Source organism: Cervus canadensis, chromosome 24 (genome assembly GCF_019320065.1).
Source record: "Cervus canadensis isolate Bull #8, Minnesota chromosome 24, ASM1932006v1, whole genome shotgun sequence".
NCBI classification, from domain to species: domain Eukaryota; kingdom Metazoa; phylum Chordata; class Mammalia; order Artiodactyla; family Cervidae; genus Cervus; species Cervus canadensis.
In genome coordinates, this window is record NC_057409.1 from 28,675,224 (window position 1) to 28,702,802 (window position 27,579).

At 54.4% G+C, this 27,579-nt stretch overlaps 1 protein-coding gene across 9 annotated transcripts in view; it reads left to right on the forward strand.

The window, feature by feature from the left end:
- The window catches only part of TNS1 (tensin 1), a 207,959-nt gene that overhangs the window by 61,428 nt on the left and 118,952 nt on the right, over positions 1 to 27,579 (forward strand). Inside the window, exon 1 of one of the 9 annotated variants that reach the window (XM_043444808.1) lies at positions 3,206 to 3,523. The exons of the other annotated variants lie outside the window; for them this stretch is intronic. The gene's annotated coding sequence lies outside the window, so the exon portion shown is untranslated. Of the gene's footprint in view, positions 1 to 3,205; positions 3,524 to 27,579 lie in introns of those variants that run through there. 9 annotated transcript variants of the gene reach the window in all.

Consider the following 27,579-nt stretch of genomic DNA (forward strand, 5'->3'; position numbering starts at 1 on the left):
CTGCGCTTGGGGATGGGACGGGAGGAGGGAGGAGGGAAAGGGGGCATGGGCTGGCTCAGGAAGGGGGGAGGGGTCGGGGGAATGGGAGATGGGAAACCCTGGGAATGCTGAGTCTTCCCCAGCCCGGAGGAGGAGGAGCTGGGTGGGGAGAGAAGGGCTGAGCAGGCTTCTTCGGAAAGCAGTTCTGGCTCATGTGTGTGTGTGGGGGGGGGGCGGGGGGCGGGGAGAGATCGGCTGTGGGACAGCTTTTGGAAATACAGGGCAAGGCTGCTCTCCTTTGAAAACCTCTAGTTCCTTGACTTCCTCTCTGTGTGGTTTTTAGAGACTTGCTGAATTCATGGTTCTGTACCCAGGTGCTGGAACAGGAAGGCTGGGATAGAGGGAATGGTGGTGGGGCTCCAAGCACCACTGGAGGAGGGTGCTTCTCAGAGCCCCCCTGCATCTGCTGCAGACCTGGGGAGGGTGGGATGCTCCTGGCACATCCACGTATCAGTCTGATGGTTCCCATGTCTTAGCATGGTCAGGTTTTCTGTCTGCTGTCATAACTTTGAAGATAAAAACTGCATACATTTATCTTGATACAGCCTTGTGCAGAATTAAGTGTTTAAAAGAGCCCTTTTAGTCCATTTTTAATCTATCACCCATCCATCTCTCCATTTTTCCATTATTTATTCCACATTTATTGAAAATCTACTAAGGGCCTCCCAAGTGGCGCTAGTGGTAAAAGAACCCGCCTGCCAATGCAAGAGACACAGAGACTCAGGTTCCGTCCCTGGGTGGGGAAGATCCCCTGGAGGAGGAAATGGCAACCCACGCTAGTAATCTTGCTTGGAGGTGTCAACATTGTGCTAAGCACTGGACACAGTTGGAAAGGAAAAGGAAAAGGACAAATAAATCTTTGCTCAACTATTGAGAGATATGGGAGTGCACCTAACAAGTGCCTGTCTCAGCGTTAGTATAGGAGCAAGAGTGTCAGGTATTCAGAGGAGTGGTCAGTACCTGCCAAACGACTGGCGAAGGATCCATGGAGGATGTGGCTTTTGAACTCCGCTCTGAATGGTGTGATGGTAAGGTTCAAAGGGCAGGACCGCATCGCAGAGGTTCTTAATGTCCTGCTGCAGACCTGGGACTGGGTATGTAGGTGGTGGGGCGCCAGTCACTATCTGATGTCAAGCAGGATGACAGTGGATGTGGGTTGGAAGGAGGCGGTGGGGGAGGATGACACTTCTCTGACGAGGGGAGGGTTCCTCTTTTAAAGCAGATTCCCCCATCCACCTCTGGAAGAGCGTTGATGGCTGACACGGACCCCTCTCCCTTCCCTCCCCTGACCAGGGCTGGCCCAAGCTCCTGAGTGGCCCTTGGTCTGCAGGGGGTGTGAGGGTCAGGCAGGACCAGGGTATACGGAGACAGCTTTGCCCCAGAGTCAGGGCCAGTGAGGGCTGGGCAGGGACCCGGGGAGGCCTGAAGCCAGAGACACGTCTGGAACGTCTAGAACATCTCAGAGTCATGTTCTGTGGGGCCAGGACTTTCCCATCTCTGGTCAGTACCCATGTGTTTAGATTGAGGCTGCCGTCAAGGCTGGTAGGTACTGAGATGCTGAAATTTGGGACTCTGGGAGGCCAGACTCATCCCATCTGGGAAGGGATGAGATCATCTTGCTCTGGAGACAGGGGGTGAATGCAAGGATTCCTCTGTCTCTGCCCTCCCCTAGCAGAAGGTGCCTCTATTCTCCTGGGCTTCACTGTCACAGGTGGTGACAGTGAAGGGGACCTTAGAGGTGTGGTGACCATCTCTGTGACACTGGCCCCAGATGGCACCAAATCTTTCTAAGGCTGTTTGTTCCTCCCAGGCCTCCCCTATCACTTTACTCTTTGGAAAATTGAAGCCTGGGGAAGGGTTTGGCTGGATTCAAAAAACTACTGAGCGTCTGAGCCGGAAAAGATCTCGAAGACCTTCCGATGCTTACTCCCTGGATAGCTGGGGAACCTGAGGAGGCTCCGAGGTGCAGGTCACTGGCCTGCTGGCCCAGGACCTCACAGGAAGGTGGCCCAGATGGCCGAGAGGAGGGCCTTTGAATCTCTGGAGGGGCTGAGTGGTGGGGCGCTTGGCTTTGGAGCCAGCCCATGGGATCAGAGTTCCCACTCTGCACCATCCTGTGTGGTCTTGGACAAGTCAGCTAACCGCTTGGAGGTCACTTTCTTCAGCTAAAATAACAAGGGAGATTCAAAGACTTAAGTGAGAGACAATATTCATTAAGTGCCGGGCATACAAACAGGTGTGAGGCAAATGACTTTTCCCTTCCCCTCGGGATAATCCTATCTGTTTCTTTTGTCATTTGTGTGGTACTCCAAGCTTCAAATCACATTTCCCCCCGTTTTTTTTTTTTTTTTTGGCTGTGCCACAGGGCATGTGGGATCTTAGTTCCCCAATCTGGGATCAAACCCGTGCCCCCTGCAGTGGAAGCCTAGAGTCTTAACCTCTGGACCACTGGGGAAGTCCCATTCCCCTAATATTTTTAATGTAAGAAATCTTTTGCATATAGAAAAGTTGAAAGGATAACATGGTAAACTGACTGATTCTGTAATGGACAGTTTGTTATATTTGCTTTATCACATTTCTGTCTCTTCCTCCATCAATCCATCTTATTTTTTCAATATTTTTCAAAGAGAGTTGAAGCATGCATTTCACTAACTAGAGTTCAATGCAAATCACTTTTGAATATAGAGTCACAAATGTCCTAACTCAGCCCAGAGGAAAAAAAGCCTGGGTTGTTATCCCACATTTGACAGAGAAAAAAAACAAAAATAGGTTCAGAAGTGAGATTCTAGGTCTCCAGTCACAAAATGAGTTGGAAACAGTATAAAGCTGGGCGGTTTAAAGTTGGGAGTTGCTATTATTATTACTGTCTCATCAACCATCCTTCTCCACCCAGTAGCTCTTGGGCCATTTCTCTGCCGTTTTGTCTCTTCCACGGGGGAGTGGAGGGTGGGGTTTCTGGATTTCTTGGCATCTTGCCCCTTTCCCCACCTCTGCCCCGAAAGCCCTCTGCCCCTCCCGGCAGGTCCCCAGGGAGCCTGCTGCGCCTGGCTGAAGGAGGGGGCAGGCCACCCTTCTTGGCATCCCTTGCCCCAGACGTATATACGTGCCCTGACTCCCAGCCTGCAGAGCCGGGGAGCTGGGCGTGAGTGTCCTGGCCAAGTGCTTCAGGGGTTAAAGGAGGCGGCGGGCGGACTGCTGGCCGGCTCCGGGAAGGGGGAAGGAGGAGGCGGTGCGCCGGTAGCCCGCCCGCCTCCGCTGGGGGAGGGAGCCGGGCGAGCAGCGCCCTCGCTCAGTTGCTCCCAGCAGTGGCCCTGGGACCAGCTCTGCTCGCTGCGCCCGCTCCCCGCCTGGACACAAGGCTCACTCACGCCCTCCTCTCGGCAACCAGCTTCTTGCCAGCCACAGCTGCAGCCCCATCACTGCCCACCGCCCCGTCCTGTGAGCCCAGACACCCATCCCACCCAGTGACTCCTCTGCCGGAAAGGTGAGCGTGGGGTGTGCGTGTGTTTGTGTGTATGTGTGCGGCGGGCTGCCAGCACTGATGCTCTCAGGACCACCGATCTGGGTGTAAATTAGGGGAGCGGGAAGTCGGTCCTGCCTGGTCACATGCCTCCGGCTCAGTGGCCCGTCCTGGCCATCGTATCAGTCCTCTGTCGCCGTCAGTGCCTGCTTCTGGCAGGGATGTCTGGGGCGCGGTTGCCAGTCAGAAGGAGTTTTGTTTCCTGGAGAAGTTGCTGGTGTCAGTGGCTGCTTGAGACCGAGGCCAGCAGGGACTAGCGAGGAGTACTCTCTGACTGAGGCAGGCGGGAGGTCAGGGTATTCAAGTCTCCAGGGTCCCTTCCCCTGCCTGCTTTCCGGCAGGGAGAGGACCCAGACGCAGGCAGCTTTTTCTCTCCATTTCTTCCCCTGCCGGAGGCTGGAGCTGTTACTGGGTACCTTCTTGCCCCCTGGGGCTCTTCTTCCTCTCATATCTCATCTCCCCGGGGCGGGGGTGGGGGTGAGGTGGCAGGCCTGCGTCTCACGGGTCGTTGCTCCTTTGCCCATGGGCACAGCCTGGCATGAATGCCCCCTACCGCCCTCCCCCAACTAGCAGCTCCCAATCCTTTCTCACCCCTCTGGGCAGAAATAGCTAATCCAGGTGGTTAATGAACAGACACACACAGGTGCCTTTCAAACCGCACCCCCCTCCATCCCCACTGCTTTCTCTGGGCCCTGACCCTGCGTGCCACCCCTTCCCAAGCCCCGAGCATCCAAACAGAGCTAACTTCAGGGTCTGTTCCCCACCCCTCATTCAGGACCAGGGCTGGGACTGCCTGCCCAGATGTTTTTAGGTTGGCTGCTCTCTTAGAAGAGGGAACCGGGAGGGTGGTGACCGAGGGGTGACATGCTGTGTTCTCAAGCCAGTCTCCCTCCAGAGGGGTGGGATGGGGTTAGGGGACAGAATGTGTGCTGGTCGGAGAGGAGCTGGTTTGGCCAGAGCAGGACAGATGGCCGTGGCGTGAGGCTAAGAGAGGTGGCTGGAGATGAGGGTTCTAGAGCCTTTGCGGGACAAGAATTTCTCTTCTGGGAGCCCCAGGGTGCCTTCTGTGTGGCCCAACCAGGCCAGGTGTTCGAGGAGGTGGGGAGGGAGCACCCTTGAGTCTCTGCTGGGCCCTTTCCTGAAGCTGCCTGGGTGGGGTGGGGACCATTGTGGTCAGGCTTGGCCTTAAGTTGCTTCCACCCCTGCCAGCGGGTGGCTACTCCAGCCGCCCCCACCTTGGCTTTACCCCCAGGACCTCAAAACTTGCTACATCTTAAGGCATCCTCTGCCCCGACCTCTCTGGCCTAGGGCTGGGGGAAGGAGGCCCTGGACCTGGCTCTGGATGCGGAGCTGGCTGGGAGAGCTGTCAGTGGGATCAGCGCTGGGGTTGCGGCTTAGGGTTGGCCTTGACGCTGCTGTCCCGCAGAGGGCCGGGAGTGGAGACAGTGGGCCAGAGCCTAGGAGGGTCTCAGCCAGGCCAGTAGGACTGAAGCCAGGACTTTGATCTGGAGCTGAGAAGTCTTGGGTGGCGGAGGAGGCAACCTGGGAACCAACCTCTGCTTCCAGACCCCTGGCCTTGAACCCTTCTGGCCCTTCTTCCTAATCCCTTGTCCCAGACTTCACACTTCACTTCCCTCAAAGCCCCAGTTCAGAGGCTCCCACGGGGGGGCTGTGAGGTCCGGAACTGTGAACACAGGGGCCTGGAGTGGGGCTGGGGTATATGGGGAACAGAGGAGTTCAGAGACGAGGTTACCGTTTGGTGACCGTCTTCTCATTGCCGAGGGACTGCGGCTGAAGCTTTGGAGTTTGGGAACTCTCAGTGTCCTGTTTTACTGAAGTAAGAGTAGGAAGCAAAGGGACAGAATGGATTTTTGTTTGGTGAAGGAAACTTAGGTCTGTTTAACGTAGGGCTTTCCTAACAAGCCTAGCGGGTCAGTGGGAGAAAGGGCTGCCTTGTAAGGTAGTGAGCTTCCCGTCCAGGGAGGAGTTCGGACAGAGGCTGGACAACAGATTCCTGAGCTGGGATGTGGTTAGAAGGGATGACCTTGAAGGTCTCTGGGGATGCTGAGGTCCTGGGATTCTTGGAGTCGGGGAATTCTCTGACACTGGGGTCAGGGAGCAGGAAGGCAGTGGCCTCTGGCCTGGGGCGTGGGCACTGGCAGGACCTCTCAGGGTCCTCCTTCTCCCTGCCAGTGTTTGGGGAACAGCGATCCTGATACTCTGCCTTCACACCCATTGCTCATCAGCCCACCACGTTGCCCCAGCTGCTTCCTGCAAAGATTCGGAGTTTCTTCCTATTCCTCTTGTTCTGCTCCTTGCCTTGCCCTGCTGTTTAATCCCACAAGGGTTAGAGCGGACCTGTGCGCTGAGGACATGGTGTGGAATGGAGGGCCCCCTGCCCCTCTGCAGTTAGAGCCCACTCCCTGCCCTGAGATGCTAACTGGGGACAGTGGAGGGGGAGAGAAGTCTGCTAGGGTGGGTAGCTTGAGCTCCTGTCCAGTTTGTCCCCCACTGGAAAAAGGGGCCTCCCCAGCCTGCCTGGAGCTGGTGGGCAGTGGAGCCAAGATCTTGTGAAAAACACAGGGGTTGTACTTCTCTGAGCCTCAGTTTCTGAGTTTGTAAAATAATACGGGTTTGGGGTTGTCCGGGCAGCGAGAAGTGGTTTGTGTAACTAACAGCTGGAGGTGCAAGCCAAGAGAGTTGTTCTAGGGCCTCTCTGGGGTGTGGGAGGAGCCGGTCACGTTCTCCCCCAACACCAGCCTCTCTAGACCTGTTTTCCAAGGTTTGGGGGTGGCAGGGGGAGGGAGGTCCTTGAAAGCAGAGAGGTGAGGTGGGGTGGGGGTGGGGCTCAAGATTTCTGAGCACCAAACCCTGGGAACCATGGGCGTCCCCTGATGGAGTGTCAAGGTGGGCTTCTGGGCTGGACTCTGGACCCACACTGGATGTCCCAACCTGCCTCTCTCTGCAGCCCTTCCTCTCTGGATGACCCGTGAGCCCTTTTCTCCTTAGTGCGTGCATGAGTGCTCAGTCTTGTCTTTTTGTGACCACATGGACTATAGTCCGCCAGGCTTCTCTGTTCATGGAATTTCCCAGGCAAAAATATTGGAGTGGGTTGCTATTTTCTTCTCCAGGGGATCTTCCCAACCCAGGGATTGAACTGGAGTCTCCTGCATTGGCAGATGAATTCTTTACCCCTGAGCCACCTGGGAAGCCCCTTTCTCCTTAGTGGGAGAGTGAAGGAGGAGGGTCCTGGCTTTGACTGAGGATGAAATCCTTGCTAATGTATGACTTCAGCACCTCGGGACCTGATGAGGCTGCTTAATTAGGACCCATCTTCCTCTGGTCTGATAAGGACCAATGGGAGGGGCAGGAGGTGAGGGGCTGGAGATTTCAGGCTGGGAGCTGGGGTGGCTGGTAAAGGGTTTCAGGTGCAGCCGCTTTGGCTTCTTGGCTTATTTCTGGGGCCCCTAGTCTCTTTCACTCCAGAAAGGGAAACTGAGGCCCAGTTGAGGGATAGTGCTGAAGCGGGGCAGAGGAAAGCCCTCCCAATTACTAGACTCAGAAAAAAGCAAATCAGAAATGAGTGCGGTGCTGCAGGAGGGAGAGAGTGGTTTGGGGAGACTGGGGGGACTTCCCGTGTACTGTCCCCCCCCCACCTGTGGCCCTGGTCTTAGCTTTCAAATCTATTAGGCTTGCAGAGGTGTGGGTACCAGTGAGCTGGAACGAGGGTAGTGGGGGTGGCAGGGCTGCCAGCCTTGCGGTTCATGCCGCCCCCCTGGGTGTCCCTCCATTATGCACGGTCACCCGTGCCCTCACCTCCTTCCTAATCTCCAGTCGCCTGAAACTCTTTCCCATGGGACGGGTTGGGGGGCTGGTGGAGGCCTTCAGAAGGTGCAGCTGGGTCCCTGGCCAGCTCTCTCACCCAGGTTGGTGACCTTGGCCATCTTCCTTCTCTTCCATACTTTGGTTTCCCTCTGAGAGGGTGGTTGGTCTCCGTGGAGTGGGAGCTTGCCTGAGCCAGCCCCTGGCGCTGCCTCCTCCAGGGTCCATCTGGTCGCTCTAATCCCTGCCTTTTTAGGGCTGGAAGCCTGTAGCTTGGGCCTGGGTGTTCCTGGAGGCAGACAGGGACTGGCCCAGGAGGGCGGAGTCCCCGGGAGCTGGTGAGGCACAAGAGGGCCAAATCCTGTCCGTCTGCCACTGTGGGGAAGGGCCCCAGTCCCAGGTCAGGTCCCCTGGGAACTTCCTAGGCATTCTCCAGCAGAGAATATGGGGGTCCCCCAGTTTCCTAGCCCTTGCAGGCTTCCTCTGTGCCCACCTGTCTTGTTGCTGGATTACAAGCTCCTTGAGGGCAAGCCTGTGCCTTTCGCCTCCCTGGTGATGCTTGCTCTACCTGGCAGAGTGCTGCTTAACATGAACCGATGGACTAATGGGCTCAGGGGACAGTTTTAGACAGCTTAAAACATTTTAAGTTTATTCTTTAATATAATTTTAAAGGTCATACTCCATGTACAGTTATTACAAAATATTGGCTATTTTCTGTGTTGTACAATATATCCTTGTAGCTTACCTTACACCCAATAGCTTATAACTCCCACTTCTCTGCACTTATTCTCCAGCACCTCCCGCCTGCCCCCTGCCCCCGCCAAATACACACACTGGTAACCACTAGTTTCTTCTCTGTATCTGTGAGCCTGCTTCTTTTTTTGTTCTATTCATGAGGTCGTTGCATTTTTTAGATTCCACATATAAGTGACATCATACAGTATTTGTCTTTCCCTGTCTGACTTATTTCACTTAGTATAATGCCCTTGCCAGTTTTAATGACAGTTTCTGCTTCATGGTTTGTTTGTGAGGAGCAGATGAGTTAGTTTCTTGAAAACACTTTGAACAGTGCCTGGCACATAATAAGTGCTCAATAAATGTTAGTGATTATTATTATTATTGGTGGTGGTAGTGGTGGTGGTATTCTAGGTGCCCAACTCTGGGTTGGCTCTTTTCTCTCCTGTTGTGGCTGTTCCAGCCCTAAGACAGGGAGGGTTGTGGGCCCAGAGAGTGGAGATAGTGGCATTGTTTTCCCTCAACGGGTCCTAGCCTCAGAGCCTAGAGAAGAGATTTCCTTTCCCTGCCTAACTCTCTCTGTGTGACTGAGGGGAGGTGGGAGATATGGGAGCCTCTCCAGGCTTTCTCTGCCCAGGGAGCTGTGTTTATGGAGGACTCTGAGAAAGCTGCCATCACTGTAAACAAGATGCGTTATTATAAACCAGCCCAGTTTCCCCTTCTTGGCTCCCATCCCATTTGTTGATGAGAGTCACCGAATCAGAGACTCCCAGGCTCAGCAAGGATGTGGCCTGGTCTCCAGGCAGGCTCCCCTTAACCATGGGCTACACGCACAGGGGTAGCATCTATATTTTAAAAGTAGGATTCCCCCAGTAATGCTGCAAGTTGCTGCATCTTATGCCCTCTAGGTCTCTCCGAAGTCTAACCTGCATCCCTCTCGCTGTAGCCTTAGTTCAGTCCCCTGTTGGTAGGAGGTGGGGGAGAACCATGCCCAGCCCTTCCTGTCTGTCTTGAAGCTGGCAGCTCTGACCCCGTGATGGCAGTTGCAGGCTCCTGGTCGTGCTGTTTCTCCATCTCAGGCCTCTCTTGGGGTCACCTGCTTTCCGGCGCCTCTGATGGTCCTCATTAGTCAGGGTCAACTCTCAAGACCTGCCACATATACCCTCCACCTAGTCCTGATTCCCACCCAGGGAGGCTGAGGTTGTTCCAGGTCGGGGGGTGTGAGCTCTGTTTCCGGACCCCTGGCCCGCCCAGTTGCAGCTGTAAAAAGCATTAAGCAATTTTTTTTTGAAGAAAGAATGGGCTTGGGCTGATGATGATGACAGCTGGGGAGGGTTCCTGAGTTCAGCCTGGCCCTATCTTGCTTCCCCGTCTTAGCCCCTGCTCATTTCTGTCCCATTTCTAGGCCATTGCTCATCTAGAGGAGGGGCTCACCTTTGCCCTTTGACCTCAATCAGACCTGAGCAGTCACTTGGGCTCCGACAACCCTTTACGGGAAGCAGCCTGTGGGTTCAGCATGGGGCTTGATGCTGGGGTGGGACTGCCCAGGGGCAGGCAGAGGGCTTCAAGGGACACGTAAGGGAGGGTTCCTGCCTTGGGGTCCCTGTGGCTGAGGGTGGCAGGAGAGCAAGGCACCTGCCTCTTCCTGCACTTGGGAGCAGTCCCTTCCCTTGCTGGGCCCGGTGTCCTCATCTGTAGGAAAGAGGGCTGGAGGGATGCTGCGCTGGAGGAGTCTGTGAGTCCCTGTCCCTTCTGAAGCCTCCCCTGGTCCCAGGCTTTGAACTTCACCTTGGATTGACCTTGCTTCCCTCCCCCAACCCCTGCCCCCACCTCTGGCAGTGGCTGGCAGGAAGTCCTGCTGATTAGGGCCCTAATCGCCAGCTGAGACTCCCAGAAACAGCGGAGCTGGCAGAGCAGAGAGGAGCCGCCAGGCCAGGAAGGGGGAAGCATGGGGAGCAGCCCCCAGTCAGGGGGGACATGGACTGGAGTGGTGGCTGTGACTAGGGGGCGCTAGATGCCTGCGTGGGTTAGGCGTTGGCTCCTTGGGCCCTGGCAGTGCCGAGGACTCGCGGCCAAGGCGGTGTGGCAACAGCTGAGTGCAGCTGAGCACGCTTAAAACTTTCTGGGTGTCAGCCCTCTGCCAGGCAGGGTGCCAGGGATATGTGCGGGGCTGGAAAGGCCAGGGAGACATGGTCTAGTAGGAAGCAAAGGGGAGTCGCTGGAGGGTCTCTGCAGCATGCAGAGGGGGTATCAGGCAGGAAGGAGTGCACACGAGCTGATAGAACGGAGAAAACTTTGGAGAAGAGGTGCCGTTTGAGATGGGTTTTGAAGGTTGAGAAGGAGTTCTGCAGGAAGGAAAAAGGACAAAGGCTTCTCTGGGTATGAGGGGAGGCCTGCACAAAGGCACAGGGGCATGCTGTACTGATGGATGAAATAATGGCTCCAGCTGCGTGTCAGAGTCAGGCTTCGGTGTCCCTCCTAACTCTGCTGCTTACTAGCTGTCTGACCTTGGGCCGAGCCTCAGTATCTACATCTGTAAAACGGGGTTAACATGCAATCTCATAGAGTTGTGGTGGGGATGGAATGAGATCGTACTTGTGAAGTGCCTGCTTGTGAGGCTCAGTGCCTGGCACAGGCCAAGCCCACAGAAAGTGGTTTGTGTGGGGAAGGCTGGCTTTAGGGGAGCCTGGAGGTGTTGCTTGGGGTTCAGCTGTGGGGGGTTTACAGCTTGGGGTTCAGCTGTAGGAGAGGTTAAAGAGGGAAGCAGCAGAGGGCTTTGACAGAGAAGAAACACAAAGAGATGGTGATTTGGGCAGGTGAGAAGCCCAGACTGGGCCAGGGAGACCGGGGACAGGTCCCAAGGCCAGCCTCCTGGAGTCCCCGGGCTGGGAAACCCTCCCCTGAATCACTTCATGCCTCTGGGCTTCTTTCCCACGTGCTGTCTTCCTCTCCAGGGTCAGAAGGCTGGGGAGGCCCTGAGATCTCCTTCCTGGGTGATCTTTCGGGCCAGAAGAGAGCATGGGCACAGCTCTACATGAATGGATGGACAGACTGCAGCAGGTGGGAGTGAGGGTAGACTGTTGGCAGCTCCCATTTCTAAGGAGTCATACAAGAGAGACTCCTTTAGGGGGTGTTATTTACCCAGTAGGTGCTCACTCATGAATAAGGGCGTCCCCTGGTCAGGGCGGAGGCAGTGGTGTCCTATCTGACCGTCAGTGGGCTGGTGAGTGTCTGGACATGGGCTGCCTGTCCAGAGCCAAGAGGAAGGTTGAGTGTTGCAGAGGCTGGGTGTTCAGTGACTGTGAGGATGAGGGAGCAAGGATTTCAGGAGCTTTAACTTCCCGAAGTGAGGTCCTGTCCCTCGGGTGGAGTGGCATGGAGGTCAAGACCACATACCCTGCAGCTGCACTGTCTGGGTTTGAATCCTGAGACCACCTCCTGCAGACTGTGTGACTGCCAGCCACTTGGCTAACCTGCCAGGGCTTCAGTTTACTTAACTGTGAAATGTGGGCACCAGAAAGATCTGTGTCCTATGGACATATTGCATATGTGCATGCCAAGTTGCTTCAGTCATGTCCAACTCCGTGTGACCCTATAGACTGTAGGCTCCTCTGTCTATGAGATTCTGTGGGCAAGAATACTGGAGTGGGGGACTTGTGGTTATTATTACCGTTATTGTTATTACCACTTTTGGTGCAGAGGGAGGGATTGGGGCAGGGGCTTCTTGGCAGGGATGAGAGGAGCCACCCAGAGGGAGGTGAGGGGAGTGCAAGAGATAGATGGAGCCTTTGAAGAATCCTCGGTGCCTTGTGAGCTGCTTGGGACGCCACACAGGGCGCTGCCTGTGCTGTGGCCAGCTGAGCTGAGCAGAGCGTGGGAGCGGAGGCAGCAGCCAGGCCTGGATTCCCGGCTGGAGTCCTGGGAGAGCAGGGGCGAGCCGGGGCGAGGGGTGGGGGAGGAGAGGTGAGCAGAGAGGAGGCCAGGACTCTCCCTAGTCCCCAGCTGAGACCCAAGGAATTCTTTCCATCATCTCTTGCCAGAGGTCCTGACCTTTTAGCTCCAGGGCCTTTGGAAGGCTTGTGGTCCAGTCCCTGCTTCCTGGGCAGCCTGTTTCTGATGCCCCTTCCCTGTTAGAAAGTGATCGCTCTGCATGAACTACTGTCTGGCTGCAGTTCCTTTGGGGTGGAGGAGCAGTCTGGTGGGAGGAACAGCTGCTTTGCAACAGGAGGGAGTGAGGGTAGACTTCAGGGCCCTGCCCTGAGTTGGGGCAGGGGAACGGTTAGCTGGAGGGACTGATGGCGGGGGGATTCAGGTGGCCTGTTTCTAGTCCCTCTTTGGCACTGTGTGACCTTGGGAAAATCACTTCCGCTCTCTGGGCTTCAGTTTTCTCATTTATGAGAGGAGAGGGTGGAGTTCTTGATTTCTAGTCGGTGTTGAAATTCTGCAAGTCCATAGCTCTTTCTGAATAGTGAGGTCCTTGCTTTTGGGGCCCTGGGAAGAGCTGTCTGGCATGGAGGTGCGGGCTCTGGAGGGTCTTTAGGTATCTACTGAGAAGCTTGCTGAGATGCTGGGGAGGTCCCTTCCAGCCCTGGCAGTGGAAGATTCTTTGCCCAGTGACCACTCCTCAGCTCCATTTCTTGGAACAGAGCAGAGGGCAACAGCTGTCTTGAGTTGAGGGGCCAGAGCTTCTGGGTCTCTGTCCCATTCTTTTAGGGGGGCACGCGCTGGCAGGATGAGAGCTGGTGGAGTGAGAGAGGGAACTAGGCAGATCTGCCAGCTCCCTCTTGGTCATGCTTAGGGGACAGTGGGAGTAAGTGATGCGCTTAGTGGAGGGCATACAGAGGAGTGAGTAACAGTCGTGAGTAATGGCTGAGTGTGTCTGTCGGGCAGGTGGCTCTTAGACTGTACAGAGCTGTCCAGGGCTCCGGAAATGCTCTCTGGAGGCCCAGCCACTGAGTCACGGCAGCCTGAGCTCCGCAGCCCCTGCCCTCCTTGGGAACCCAGAGTCCCTCGTCTCCTGGAGCTTAGCAGCTGCAGGCCTGCGTCCCCCGCCCCTTTGCCTCTCTTGTGTTTTTCTGCACTGGCCCCTCCCACCACCTATACCTCCACCCCGCCTTGACCCCATATCTGCCCTGTTTTGTCTTCAAAGCACCCTGGTGACTTGATCGTCTGAAGGAGTATAGATTTTTTATTCTGGCTGTCCTGCGTTTGAGTCCCAGCGCAAGTCTTGGGAAGTGAGTGGTCTGGGCAACTTAAGTCTTCTGGTTGAGTTTCAGTGGTTGCATATGGAGGAACGGAGTGTTGCTTGTGCATATCGCTGAAAGGGTTAAATGTGATACTGTGTCTGAAGTAAACGGTATCCGGTACCTGGTAGGTATTCAGATAAAGCGGTTGTCCCACAAGCCCTGAACTTTGTTTGGCTCCTCCTTACCACCTCCACCTCCAAAATTCCTGCTTCCATGTCTTCATCCCATCGTTTTCAGGATGCTTATCTTCCAGTTGGATCTGCCCCATCCTTGGTACATGTGCCGTCCTGTTTCTGCCATCTCGTATGCAGCTTCCGTCAGTGTGCCCTACACTGCCCCCTCTCCAGTGGAAGTATGCGTAGGGCTTAGGTGGGCTGGGCGAGGGGAATGTGTCACTTGTCTGGCCTCAGGGGGCGGGCAGGCTCCTGTGGGCACCTCACGCCTCCCACCTCTGCCGGTTCATGCTCACCCTTCCCCACTGTCTGCCCACGTGGGGGTCATTTCCCCTTCTGGCTTCCTGAAGTCAGCTGAGCTCAGGGCCGTGCAGACTGCCCCTGCCAGGGGGTGTGCTCCCGTCTGTGAGGCTCTGCTTGGGGTGGGGCAGGGAGGGGGCACCAGGGATTGACTTTGCATCTGGGCCTGGCAGTGGTCCTGTGGCGTGTGGGTGCGCTGTGTGTGCCTCGGGGCATCCGAGCTCTGTGCAGTGTCTCTGGTCCCCGGAGCCTCCATCTGATGTGGACTCCCTCTCCTGTGTATTGAAAACCTGCCTGTGTTTTCCCAGCCAGATAGAGCCTGGTCTTCCGCTGCCCCTGCCCCTCTCTCCACCCCCTCTTCCCTCCAGACCTGGTTTTGGATGCGGATGCGTGCATCTTGAAGGGCCTCCCAGGGAACAAGGAAACATTGAGGGGAGGGGGGAGTGGATATGCGTCAGATGGAGCCCGAACAATGCTGGTGACAGCCAGGCCTCTGCTGGCCTTCAGTGCTGGCCTGGCTTCAAGTCTCTGCTGCTGGCTAATTGGGATCGGGAAGGGGCTTCCTGTGACTGGGCCACAGATGGATTTAAAGGAGCTGCGGGAGCCGGGCTGTCCTGCCCTGGAGACCTCGTGCCCCTGGGACCCCTGGAGCAGTCCATCAGAGCAGATGGGGCTCCAGAACACTAGCCCTTGACATGCACTAATTGTGCGGAACCATCACACTGGCTCCTCCTGCTGCTGCCATCTGTGGCCCAGGAGTTTTCTACATGAGTGAATTTTCAGATAATTGAAGCTTAGGCCATGTAACAGTCGGAAGTGCCAAAGAAAAAAGTTGAATTGTTTTGATGATAATCTTTTGCATTGTATTTATACTGCTCTGAGCTCTGACTTAAGGTAGATTCCTCTTATTGTTATTGTTCCTCAGTTTTGACCTCTATAAAGTGGGCCTATGAACAGAACCTACATCACAGGGTTGGAGAGAGGATTATGTGAGTAATCGAGAGAGGATTACACATCAAATGCACATGGTATGCCCCGTACAGTTTGCTCACCTATAAACAAAGGCGTTGAGGCATGGAGAGATGTAGGAACTGTGTCCAGCTCAAATGGAAAGGGGCTAATGTTTTCCAAGCATGTGCTGTGTTCCAGGCATTTTTACTTGTGTCATCTCAGTCAACTTTATTTTGTCCTCCCAACCAGTGGTAAAGAACCTGGCTGCCGGTGCAGGAGATGTAAGAAACACGGGTTCGATCCCTAGGTTGGGAAGATTCCACTGGAGGAGGGCATGGCAATCCACTCCAGTATTCTTGCCTGGAGAATCCTGTGGACAGAGGAGCCTGGCGGGCTACAGTCCATAGTATTGCACAGAGTCGGACACCACTGAAGAGACTTAGCATGAGCGCACGCAACCATTCTGCAAAGTAGGCCTCCTTATCCCCAATTTAGCTCTCAGTAGCCGGTCTGTGGCAGATGGATATTTGAGCCCAGGCCTAACCCTCGGGCTCCTCGAAGGCAGCTGCGGGTTTGGTGCAAGAATCACCTGTCATTCGTAGGCTGTGTGCATCTTACAAAGCCACTGTCCTGTTCTACTGCTGTCTTGACGGTACTCAGACAATACCCACCCTCAAGCAGGGTCTGCACGTGGCAAGTCAGTGGCTCTGTAGGGACGAATCTTCAAGTTTCCTGTTTCTGTACCACAAGGCGAGTATGCGTCCCCTTGGCTTCCCTTGTGGCTCAGCTGGTAAAGAATCCACCTGAAATGCGGGAGACCTGGGTTCGATCCCTGGGTTGGGAAGATCCCCTGGAGAAGGGAACTGCTACCCACTCCAGTATTCTGGCCTGGAGAATTCCATGGACTGTATAGTCCATGGGGTTGCAAAGAGTCAGACACGATTGAGTGACTTCCACTCCACTAACCCAGTCCGGGGCTTTTCTATCTTACCTCTTATCTTTTGGTTGGATACTCATGCCCCTCAATGTGTTCAGGAATTTAGAAATGAGGACCCACAAGCAGAAGGTGTTATGATCTTTTAGAGTTGAACCTACTTCCAGTTACCACGTTTGTGTTAGGTTCACAAAGAGCAGTTTGTAGTCAAGTGATGAGACTAAATGACTTTTAGCAGCTTAGGGAAAGCAAGACTACAGATGGGCTTGGAGAATACAGAATTTTCTCCTGTTTGCTTTTCTTTTGACAAGCCTTAAATCTTTAAAGAAGCGGGTAGGCCTTCAGCAGCATTGGGCAGTGACGCAGGTAGCGTGAAAAGCCTGAAGAACCAAAAAAGCTTTGGGCCATTTCTTCAAATCTGAGATGTCTTTTTTTCCCTCCTACATTCTGTTTAATGCTTTTGAACTTGGAATGCATCTTATGATTGAAAGTGTACATTTTCGGGTAGCCTTCCCTCCTCAAAAGCTATTGTCCAGTTGATGCTACCCCAGACAGTCAGTGATATCTTTGAGATTAGGAAACAGAGCCATGCGCACCTGTGGTTTGCAAAGCCTCCTGAAGATGTGGAAGGGCCTGAAGCCTGCAAGCTGTTGTCCTGTTGTCCTGAGAGCTGACTGTGGCTGAGTTTAGGAAGGCACAGGGAACCTCTCTTGTCTCTGCAGGTTTGAGGATGACCCCCAGCCTTGGAATTCTCAGTTTGGGGCCTGGCTCAGCCCATCCTCTCCTCCACCCCTGCCCCAGCCTCTTCTGCTGGGGCCCCTTTCATGCTCCTTGGCAGGTCCTGACCCCTCTGGCTTCTTGGGTTTCCCCCTTGCTCTTATTAATACATTTTTTTTTTCTCCCACACATCCTTCTTTCCTCACTGTTTTAGCACAGCTTAGGGTCAAAGACTTTGATCCTTCAAGTTTTCATCAGGGACAGAAACTCTCATGGAGAGTAAGGGGGTAGGGTGGGCAGTCTCTCTCTGGGTGTAATTTCTGGAAAACCAGATGGACTTGAATCCCAGTGAAATAATAGCCCTCTTATACCTCCATTACAGCAGTTCTTGGGCTCGTTTGTAGTTCTCTGTTTGCATGCCTGTCTCCTCCACTGGGCCACAAGTTCCCCTCCCTGGTCAGGCCATTCTTATTCCTCTCTGGCTCTGAAGCTGGGAACGTGGCACCGAGGACCCCTGTTACTGTTGGTGAAGAAGTGCACTGCCTTGCTTGTGTGCCCATCACCTCCTCCCTGTCCCCGGTTCCACTAGAACTTTGACCACAGACCACAGTCCTTTCCTTCACCAGATTCTTCTAGGAACTTCCTAGACACAATGTTTTCTGTGCTGGAGGTCACGTCCTCCACCCCCCTGCTCCAGAACAAAAGGCTCTTCTCCAGGTGGGAAAGAAGAGCTGGGGTTTTCCCTGCTCTTTAGGTCTTAGGAGAAGGTGACCTTGGAGTCTGCCTGTCAGACTCCTTGTTGAGGGCCTCCGCTTATATAACAGAGGCCCTGCATCCTCTGAGTGCTCCGGGCTGGGCCCCTCAGTGGTGGCCGGTTTCTCCTCTGTCTTCTTACATCCCCTTGGAATGTTCTTGGTAACCTCCCTACTCTGCTCAGAACCCCAGCTCAGAGTCTCCTTTCACTTTGGTCTCCTGTTCTGCCCCCACCCTCCTCTTGACTCTGACATCTTCCCAGGCCACCTGCCTTAGAAGACATGTCCCCCATGAAACTCTTACCTGTGACCCCTGATTTGTGGCAAAGTGCTGTGGTCCTGGGCAGAGCCAAGTCATGGGGTGCCACCAGGTTGGAACTCTGGTTCCATTACCTACTGCAGGCCAAGGCTGTGACCTCTCAGAGCCTTGTTTCCTGCTCTGTAAAAAGGGCTGATAACCCCTACCTCACAGTGTACCATATGGGAAAACAAACAAACAAACTTGAAAGTTGTATTCTCTGGCTGGAGCAAGGGCTTCGAGGCGGAGAGGTGAGAAGTGGGACTGGAAAGAGAGACACAGCCAGGTCCCGAAGGGCTGTGAGGACCATATTAGGGCATCTGGACTTTATCCCGTGGAGCTGGGAGCCGTGCAAGGACTTCAGGCAGGAGTGGCATGACCGGCTGTGCCTTGTAGGAACAGTTCCGTGGCTGCTGAGTGGAGAGAGGCTTAGAGGGCTGGGCTGAGGGCAAGGAGGCTGATGCCAGGAGGCTTTTGTAAGAATCTCCATGATTTAAAGAGGCTAGGGGTGAGGGAGTGGCTTGGAAGGATACTCTGGTGGAGGAATTGGCCAGGCTTGGCGGGGAGGGGGGGTGTAGGAAGAATCCAGCTGACCCTCAGGTTTTTGGTTTAACAACCTTAGGTGGTCGGGGAGTGGGGTGGACGTCAATGGCAGTGAGGGAGCCAGGAGGAGGCAGAATGGGGACAGGGCTGTGAGCCCAGGAGGCTGACCCGTGTCGAGTCCTGGGCCCAGCTCTGCCCTCTTGCCCCTGCACTCCCCACCCTTGTCATTGCCAGGCCTCTCCTGGGCCTGTGGCTCCCCTCTTGTGCTCCCAGGACCTGGCACGTAGGAGATGCTTGGTACCTGTCTGTTGAATTCAGCTTCTCTAACTTTCTTGCTCACAAGGGTTTGCTCACGAGAAGTCTGGCCTGGTATGCAACTCGGCCCTCCAGGGTCACTGATTTTGGGTGTGGGCCAGTGTGGCCCCTGAGATGGGCACTTGGGGTCCCGACTTGGGTCTCAGAGGAGGCAGATCGTCAGAAAAGATGTTCTGCCACCAGTTCGGCATCCAGAGATCTGGGTGCTATCTTATGCCATCCTCCGGACAGACTCTGAAGGGGACTGGCTGGCGCTCAGTGCCAGACCCACCTCACCTGCTTTGCTGCTGCCACGACCTTCTGGGGAAGTGTCTGCTCTGAAATATCACATTCCAGCAGGCTCAAGAGGGTCTGGCACACCCGGCCCTCCCCTTGTATGGGGTTGGGCTGTGCAGGTCAGGGCTGCTGTGTGTGGGTGTGGCTAGAAACTTCCCTTTCTGGAGGGCCCTTCTTGAGCGTGCAACAGGACTTGGCTGCCGGCAGGGGCTGCGGCGGCCAGTGAGTGGGGCCTGAGAAAAGGCTCCTAGGATAAGAGGAAGGCTTGGGGTTCAGGGGAGCTGCTGGAGCTTGGTGGGGGAGAATGACTGGGTCAGTGGTCCAAGAGGGGCCTGGCCCAGGAGGATTTGGGGAGGGGATGGGCCTAGAACTCTGGGGGCAGTGACTGGAGTCAGCTCTCTGGGTCGCCAGTGTGTCTTGTCTGCTTGGCTTCTAAGTTGGAGACTTCTGGGCTTGGAGAAAGGCTCAGGCCCCCTCCCTGTCCCCGGCTGGCTCCCTGGCCCTGAAGGGGACTCTGGCCCTGAAGGGGCATGGCCCCCCCCCGCCCCCTCACCTCGAGGTGTCCCTGGGAACAGGCCCCTTCTTGCCTCCAGGAACTTGACGCAGTTCCTTTCCCGGTCGTGAGCAGAACTCTATATAAGGGAAGGAAACAGCAGAGCAGGTTGAGAGCAAGCTCTGGTGAGGATGGGTGGCCTGGAGGGGAGGCACAGGCCTGGGGAGGAAATGGAGCCAGGGCAGGGGCCCCCTCCTTCTCAGGAACCCCCCGGCCCAGAGCTTCAGGCTCGAGGTTCAGGCTGGGAGGCCAGTGTCTTCGAGCTGCCCTGGGGTGCTGCCCTTTGCACCCTCGGGCCTTGTACTTGCCCAGTGCCCATCCCCTACCCCCATGGCTGGGCCCCGTGTAGCTGTCTGACTGTGAGTGTCTACACTCACCCCTCGCCTGGTTTCCAAGCCAAGCCCTGGTCTAGTTGGCGGGGGCTCCCAGCCTGCCTTGGTCTGGCTGGCAGGGGCTGGCTGGGCTTTATAGAGCCCCGCGGGGATTCGTAATGTGAACTTGGAGGTGCTGGGCTCTCCACACACGGAGGTCATCTGATCATGTCCTCAGATGCGGGGTGCGTGGGCTGGGTCCCTCCAGGATCATAGTCTGCATTATTCTTGACTCCTTGGTATCACCTCAGTGACCAGGTCTGGGAGGATGGCTGATTCCTGGCCACCACAGGTTCCTTGAGTGGGGCCCAGAGGATGAGCAGCAGGCAGAGCTGAGGGCGGGATCCCCGGCTCTGGAATGCAGGAAGGTGGCTGTGCCCTCCATGCTCTGGGTGGAGGAGAGTAGTAGAGTCTGGAGGGGGCATATGTTAACATGAGGTGAGGATGGGGGCCTGTAGAGTTTCAGGTACCTGAGGGCCCCTTAGGGCTTCCCTGATAGCTTAGTTGGTAAAGAATCCACCTGCAATGCAGGAGACCCCGGTTTGATTCCTGGGTCGGGAAGATCCGCTGGAGAAGGGATAGGCTACCCACTCCAGTATTCTTGGGCTTCCCTTGTGACTCAGCTGGTAAAGAATCTGCCTGCAATGCTGGAGACCTGGGTTCGATCCCTAGGTTGGGAAAATCTCCTGCAGAAGGCTACCCACTCCAGTATTCTTGGGCTTCCCTTGTGGCTCAGCTGGTAAAGAATCTGCCTGCAATGCAGGAGACCTGCAATGTGATGGCCCCTTGTCTCTAGACTTCAGGGCTCCTCCCCATCTTTCCCCCTCCCCCCATTATTCTTAGTGTTACTGAACAACTCCTGCTTGCATTAAGCTCCCCATCCTTCACCTCCCCTGGTCCCTCTCCTACTCAGGCATCTTCAGTGGCTCCCCAGTGCTGGCAGCTGAAAGTCTTAACTCCTCTCCTGGGCCTTCAGAGTCTCCCATTATCCAGCCTGGAGGGAGACTTTCAGGCGTCTGCCTCATCTCCTTCTACATGCCTTCCAGCGCCATCTCTTCCTTCCCTTCCCCCATCCTGAGTCCCAGCCCAAGGGGCTTCTTTTGATGTGGGAAGCATTCCTACCTCCATGCCTTGTTTGTGTGGTTATTTCTACCTGAAATGCCCTTTCCCCTTCGCCACCTTCAAAAACTACCCATAGACCTCGTAAGCTCCAGGTTCTGAGCAGAACCCCAGAGCTTCTCAAGGAAAATGACCCGTGGGCTTCCTGCCCTCCTGGGGCTCACAGGGGGAACCACACAGGAGACAAACAAAAGCAATGTGTTACTGAGGCCTGGCTCAGGTGCCCCCTCTTCCATGGAGTATGCCTGGGTAACCCCCCATTTCCCTCCAGCTTTCTCTGTGTTCTCACAGCCCCAGCTCTCTGCCATAGTGTGGGCCTCATCTGGCCGCGGGGCAGTGTGGCTTGCTGGGAAAGGCAGGCATTGCAGGCAGTCTGACCTGGTATCAGTCCTGACACTGTCACTTGATAGATGTGCCATCTTGGATCTCACAGAATTGTTGAACTGCCTGAGCTGTAAGACGAGGATGCTAAGAACCTACTTCAGGGGGGTCATGAAGAGGGGTGGGTGTCATTCCAGGTGGGTGCCTGGAGTTGCTGGGGGAGGCATGTGCAGTAGGTGTCAGCAAGAACTTCTCTGGAAGCAACCCAAGTGTCTACTGATGGATGGACGGGTAAACACAATGTGGTATAGTCATATGATGGAGTAGTATTCAGCCTCAAAGAAGAATGCAACTCTGATACATGCTGCGACCTGAGAAAGTCTTGAAAGCATTATGCAGAGTATGTTAGTTTGTTGGGTCTGGCATAACAAAATATCACACACTCAGTGGTTTATTTATTTATTTGGCTGCCCCGGGTCTTAGTTGCGACACACAAGATTTTCAATCTTGTTGCAACATGCAGCATGCAAACTCTCAGTTGTGGCATGTAGCATCTAATTCCCTGACCAGTAATCTTACCCAGGCCTCCTGCATTGGGAGCATGGAGTCTTAGCCACTGGACCACCAGGGAAGACCCACGAACTCAGTGGTTTAAACAACAGAAATTTATTTTTTCACAGTCTGGAGGCTGGAGGTCAAGATCAAGGTGCCGGCAGGTATGGTTTCTGCTGAGGCCCTCCTTGGCTTGTAGACAGCCACCTTCTCCTTGTGTCTACAGTGGTCCTCCCTTTGTGCATGTACCCCTAGTGACTCTCTGTGGGTCTTGATCTTTTCTTGTAAGGACACTAGTCATATTGGATTAGGGCCCACCTTAATGGCCTCACCTTAACTTAATCACCCCTGGGGCTTCCCTGGTGGCTCAGACGGTTAAGAGCCTGCCTGCAACACAGGAAATGTGGGTTTGATCTCTGGATTGGGAAGATACCCTGGAGAAAGGAATGGCTACCAACTCCAGTGTTCTTGCCTGGAGATTCCCATGGACAGGCTACAGTCCATGGGGTTGCAAAGAGTCAGACACGACCGAGCAACTAATACACACATTTAAAGGCCCCATCTCTACATACAGTCATATTGTGAGGGGCTGGGGGTTTGGACTTCAACCTAAGAATTTGGAGGGATACTTCAGCTTATAATATTTAGTGAAATAATCCAGACAAAAATACAAATATTGTATGATTCCTCTTATATGAGGTACCTAGAATAGGCAAGTTCATAGAGACAGAAAGTAGATGAGAGGTTACTGGGGTGGGGGGAATGGGGAATTATTGTTTGATGGGTTTGGAATAATGAAAATGTTCTGGAAATGGATAGTGGAGATGATTATACGGCATTGTTAATATACAATGCCACTGACTTAAACTAGTTAAAATGGTAAATTTTATGTTATGTGCATTTTACTGTAATTAAAGTGTGTGTGTGTGGGAGGCTAGCAAGATATGGGAGAGATCTTTTTTCTGCCCAGGATTATATAAAATGCTCAATCCCCAGACTCAAGTGGTTCTAGTTTGGCTGGGCTGTCCTCCAGCCCTGGGGACCAGGTGGACATGGGTGTGGGGACCCGTGAAAGGCTGGGATGTCATGTAACCAATCCTCAGACTTGAGGATGGGAGTGTCACCCATTTGGGGATGAGGTCCTGCCACTCATCAGGTAGTGAGGTAATGGGGGCAATGGGAGGCGGGTGCCTGGGTTTTCACCTACAACTCTCCCCTTCCGGCTGGTTGACTCTGTTATGATCTCTTCAAGCCTCGATTTCTTCACTTGTAAAATGGGAGCAGTAATACCGACTCTGCAGAATTGGAGGGTCTCAGAGACAACACAGGCATATGGTAGAATTAGCTCCCTTGAGTAGGGGCCTAACAGATGGCAGTGATCCTATCGCTAGTAGTGGTGACTAGTGCCTCCTGTCCTTGGGCCTTGAGCTGCTTTCATCTTTCCATAAATCTTTCGTGTGTGCCTCTGTGTGCTGGGACTAGCATGATGAACAAGGCATACTCCTTTCCTTTAGGGCACCTGATTTCTCTATTGAGTAACAAATTATAGACAAGGAAATAAACACATCTATAATTACACATTGTATTTAGGACTGTGAAGGAGAGAGAGGAATTCAGGAGAGAGGATAGCTGTGTGTGTGTGTGTGTGTGTGTGTGTGTGTGTAGCTTAAGGGAGTCAGGGAGGGCTTCTCTCTAGGGTGGTAGCATTTAAGCCAAAGCCAGAAGAATAGGAAAGACCCAGCTGTGCAGGCAGCTGGGCTAAGAACATCTGGGCAAGGAAACTGCATACTCAGAGGCCCTGAGGAAGAAGAGAGCTAAGTGTGTCCCGAGGACTGAGAGGAGCCCACCCCTTGGGTGTGGCTTTGGGTCCTGGACAAGGGGAATGGACACAGAGAGACATTGGGGAACAGGCCAGGGGACGGGTTGTGCAGGGCGCCCCCTGACTGGGCTGCCTGCTCTCAGGACTCTCCTGTCCTGGGGGGAGTCTCCTAGGCTGTGTCCTGTTGTTGGCACTGTTCCCAGGGACCTCTGAAGTTCAGAAAATATTAGTGGGTGGAGGGCTGTTGAATGCCAGGCTTTGGCCCCAGTGCCAGGCTATGGAGCCTGGTAACGCGCACATCCTGGCAGCATTCTTGCCTTTCTACCTCCAGAGCTGCACCGTTCTGCTGCAGTGGCCTTGGGCAAGTCGTTACCCTTGCTGTGCCTTAGTTTCTGCATCTGTGAAATGGGGGTAAAACAGGATAACTCATGCACCTTTTCCCCTGTGAACTTTAAAGAAACTTTTTAAAATTGGAGGATCATTGCTTTGCAATATTGTGTTGGCCTCTGCCATACAACAACGTGAATCAGCCACAAGGACACATATGTCCCTTCCCTCCTGAGCCTCCCACCCCATCCCACCCCTCTAGGTCATTTCAGAGCACAGGTTGAGCGCTCTGTGCCCATATAGCAGCTTCCCACTGGCTCTCTATTTTACACATGACAGTGTATCTATGTCAACGCTACTGTCTCAGTTCGTCCCACCCTCTCCTTCCCTACTGTGTCCAAAGTCTGCGTTTTTATTAGGATCAAATGAGTCCAGAGAAAGGGCTTAGGACAGCAACAGACACACAGGTACATCCCATAACTTTCTGTTCCTGCTGTCATTGTGTAGGGCTCTGGGGAAACTCGTCTTTACTGGAGAGTCGGCACGGCAGAGAGGGCCAGGCCACGTCCTTGTCTACAGCCAGACGGTTGGGCTTGCGTCCTGCCTTCTCTGTTGGACATTTGATTGACCTCTGTGCCTTGGTCTTCTCAGCCACAAAATGGGATGCTCAGGATTGTGGGAATGGAGTGAGTTAACTCACGCCAGGTACAAAGCAGAGTGCCTGGCCGGTAGCAAGTTTGATGGGAGTATTTGCTGCTGCTGCTACTTTTAGTATTGCTACAGTTTTCAGAATGGAAAGGCTGTGAGCCTCAGGCCCACCGGCTCATACCCTCTGTGTGAGGAAGGATCGTGGAGGGAGACTCGGGGAGGAGGCTTACCTGAGGCCGAATTCCCGGGCCTGAGACCTGGAATCCTGTCCTGCCAGCCCTGGGGAGACAAATGACTGGCACCCCCGTGTCTGCGCTCTTTGCAGAGGGAGGGCTCCTAGCTGGGGTCCCCAGAGGCAGTGGGAGTCGTTGCTGCGGACACCAGGAGTATGGGGCCGCAGGGCCCGGGCCAGAGTGGCAAGGGGCTCTGGCCCTCGCTGGCACATTCCAGGCTCCTGAGGGGGTGGCCAGGAGCCAGGGTGCCGGAGGGAAGGAGAGAGCCTTTTAAGGAAACATTTCTCTGCTTTAAAAAAAAAAAAAATCGAGAGACAAGAAACATTGAAACACACAACAAAGTTAGTGGGCTGGCTGGCGGGCTGGCCTGGAATGTGCAGCTGTGGGTGGTGGGTGGAGGAGGCCCTGGGGGGCAGCAGGCCATGAAGGGGCACCCCGGCATCAGGCCCGCAAACTGGGGGTCCACAGTGCAGATCTAAGTCCTCAGAGAGGACAAGGATGGGACCTGGGGTCAGGTTCCGTGGTTCCCCATTGCTTCAGGGTGGTACTTGGAGAAGGGAATGGCAACCCACTCCCGTATCCTTGCCTGGAGAATCCCATGGACATAGGAGCCTGGTGGGCTACAGTCCAGGGGGTGGCAGGGAGTCGGACACGATTGAGTGACTAGTACCTTAGGGTGGTCCTAGAGAAGAGGCTCTCCCTCTTGTCTCAGAGGACACCTGTCCGTCCTGCCTTTGCCTCAGTATGTGTCCGTAACCCCCCTCACTTCCCTAACCCCCAGTCCCCAATGGAGACCAGACACGCACTCTCGGGTACTGCAGGGGAAGACAGCGGTGGTGGATGGGACCTGCCTGTGGCTGGGAGGCCGTGGCACTAGCCGGCAGCATCCTCTCCTCTTGCAGCTGATTCCACATTTAGGGTCTCAGCCCTGTTCCAGCTCTAGCTCCGAGAGAAGGAGCAGAGCAGGGTGCTGATCTGTGGGTTGGCCCACTCCCACTCGGGCCTGAGGGCCCATGGGTGTTAGGAAGAGTGGGACAGGAGGGCCTGGCCCCAGGAGGTTGAAACCTACAAGCCTCAGAGTGGGATTTGGGGCTGGGGGTGGAAGGAGACAGGGAGGAGGTCACTGCTAGATGCTGGGCTCCTGCTCTGAAGGTGCCTAGGGGACAGCAGTGACTGAGACCTTGTCTGATGAGCAGGGCGTCCTGAAGGCTGCAGCCACCTCCAGACTTCCCTGCCCTTCTGTCCTGTTTTCCTGGCATCCTCCACCCCACCCTGGGTCACTGATCAGCTGTGTGACCTTGGGAAAGTTGTTTAATTTCTCTGTGCCCCCTGTACCTCATCTGGAGGTATGATAGTACCTACCTTACTGTTGTTGAAAGGATTACATGGGTTAATGTGTGGGTAAGACACTGATAATGGTGATAATGGCCCTGGTGGCCCGGATGGTAAAGAATCTGCCTGCAATGCAGGAGACCTGGGTTTGATCCCTGGGTTGGGAAGATCCCCTGGAGGACGACATGACAATCCACTCCAATATCCTTGCATGGAGAATCCCCATGGTCAGAGGAACCAGGTGATCTACAGTCCATTGGGTTGCAAAGAGTCGGACATGACTGGGTGACTAACACTTTCAAGGTATTGATAATAATGCCTGCTATATATTGATAGTACACATTCAATATAGTTATTGTTCCTTGTTTTGGCTTCATATATGATTCTCCCAAGTCCTAGAGCAATGTCCAGTACAGGGTGGTAGGTGTGTGTGCTGTGTGAAGTCGCTTCAGTCATGTCTGACTCTTTGTGAAACTTATGAATGATAACTCACCAGGCTCCTCTGTCCATGGAATTCTCCCAGCATGAATACTGCAGTGGGTTGCCATGCTCTCCTCCAAGGGTGATAGGTACTGAGACTCAACTCAGGTCACTTTGCTGGAGAATGAGTTGGCAGGGAGCCTGCAGCATGACGGGGTCAAGAACGCAGGGATGCCAACTCCCAGCCCCTCCACCTCTTCCAGAGCCCGGGCACATGGTTCCATAAGTAGGGACACCTTCTGAGCTGACATGTCAAGCCAGGTGGTCCCTGGAGCTGGTCAGATGATAAAATAGGGTCAGGGGACAGAAGGACTCAGCTGAGGGTGATGCCTCTATGAACAGCCAGCTCCGACTGGGGCTGGGGGCTGTCACTGCTGTTATAGAGTGGGGGGCTGGATCACCCACTGTTGGAGAAGGTAGCCACCTGCTCTTTGGTGATCCATGGCTTATGTCCAGACATCCTCATGCCTGGGGCTGGGGGAGGTGGGGAGAGCTTCCCCCTCTGTCCCCTCTGTGGGCCCCTGCATGGTGTTCAGGTCAGGAATTGGAGCCAAGGTTGAGGTATGAGCTCCAAGAAAAACGTGTCCTGGCTAGAAAAAAAGGAACACACCACGTCTCTGATAAAGGCCTCTGCTAATTGTCAGGGTAGTGGTTTGGCTGCCGGGCCCCTGGGGAGGGAGTGTTATCTCAGGGTAGGGAGCAATCCAGCCCCCTCTCTCCGCCCATCTCCCTTTGACTCGAGGCCATGGGGCCACCCCCTCCCTCATCAGAGGAGAAGATGAGGATGATGACAAAATAATAGCTCACCCTCGGAGAGTGTTTGCACCCTCAAGACCTTTCACATGTATTAGCAGAGTGGCTGGTTTCTTTTGGAAGAGCCGACAGGCCCTTCCCCAGGCCATTTCCCCACATGGTGTGGGAAGCTTGGCCAGCCCTCTGCAGCTCTGACCTTTGAGTGAGACACCTTGGCATTTGGGAGAATGGAGGAGGTGACTTTTCCTTCCTAGAGGTCTTAAACATGGTTTTAAAAAAAACAAAAACAAAAACAAATCTTACCATATTGCAGAAAATTTAGAACATAACACAAAAGAAAAAAAACAACAACAAAACACCTTATTCTTATTACCTTAACCCTGGTGATTTGACCTCCGGTCTTTCTGCATATTTCTTTTTACAGAATTTTAAGAATGTGTCCATTTCATT